Raw genomic sequence first — 562 nt, forward strand, 5'->3', positions numbered from 1 at the left:
AGCCCACTTGGTGTGTGCTTGGGCTGAGCATTGAAGCATTTTCATGTAGAGACTCTTCTTGGAGTTAAACGCCAGCTTTTATGCCAGTTTGGGTGTTTAACTCCCATTCTTGTGCCAGTTCCGGCGTTTAACGCTGGGAATTCTGAGGGTGACTTTGAACGCCAGTTTGGGCCATCAAATCTTGGACAAAGTATGAATTATTATATATTGCTGGAAAGCCCAGGATGTCTACTTTCCAACACCGTTGAGAGCGCGCCAATTGGGCTTCTGTAGCTCCAGAAAATCTACTTCGAGTGCAGAGAGATCAGAATCCAACAGCATCTGCAGTCCTTTTTAGTCTCTGAATCAGATTTTTGCTCAGGTCCCTCAAAAGGGAATAGCATAAGTCTGTAGACCTCAGGGTCAACCCCATTAGTCTTGATAGTGTCACAGATTTGCAAGAACTCAGATAAAAACTGATGAGAATCTTCCAATAGAAGTCCATGGAACTTGCAATTCTGTTGCATTAGAGAAACTAATTGAGGCTTAAGCTCAAAGTTGTTTGCTCCAATGGTAGGGATAG

The sequence above is a fragment of the Arachis duranensis genome, chromosome 7, assembly GCF_000817695.3.
Source record: "Arachis duranensis cultivar V14167 chromosome 7, aradu.V14167.gnm2.J7QH, whole genome shotgun sequence".
In the NCBI taxonomy this organism is placed as follows: domain Eukaryota; kingdom Viridiplantae; phylum Streptophyta; class Magnoliopsida; order Fabales; family Fabaceae; genus Arachis; species Arachis duranensis.